The sequence below is a fragment of the Arachis ipaensis genome, chromosome B10, assembly GCF_000816755.2.
Source record: "Arachis ipaensis cultivar K30076 chromosome B10, Araip1.1, whole genome shotgun sequence".
In the NCBI taxonomy this organism is placed as follows: Eukaryota; Viridiplantae; Streptophyta; class Magnoliopsida; order Fabales; family Fabaceae; genus Arachis; species Arachis ipaensis.
The window spans coordinates 134,316,318-134,316,684 of NC_029794.2; positions in this window are offsets into that span (position 1 = coordinate 134,316,318).

The window sequence follows — 367 nt, forward strand, 5'->3', positions numbered from 1 at the left end:
AAAATTTTAGCCATATCTAATTTCTGATTTAATCCGCATTGACCTTTTTTTTTTTTCCATCTGCCTCAGGTCGCTTTTGAAGCATTGGTCCTCAAATAAGATGCGGAAATTAATTAGAACCCTGAGTGGCGTTTTCATGTTGGCTTAAAATTCCTTAAAATATTAATGCGGTAATGCCAGTAATTAAGCCACTGTCTTTTTTGTTGGTTACAAGTCAAAAGTAATTAAACATCTGCGGACATGTGGATGACGGTCTATGACCGGCACAAGTCTTCCTCGCTGCATTAATAAGTTCAAAAGTATTTGTAAAGTCTTTTTAAATATAAATTCATAAATAATAGTAACTCATAGGATTTATGTTTGAGTA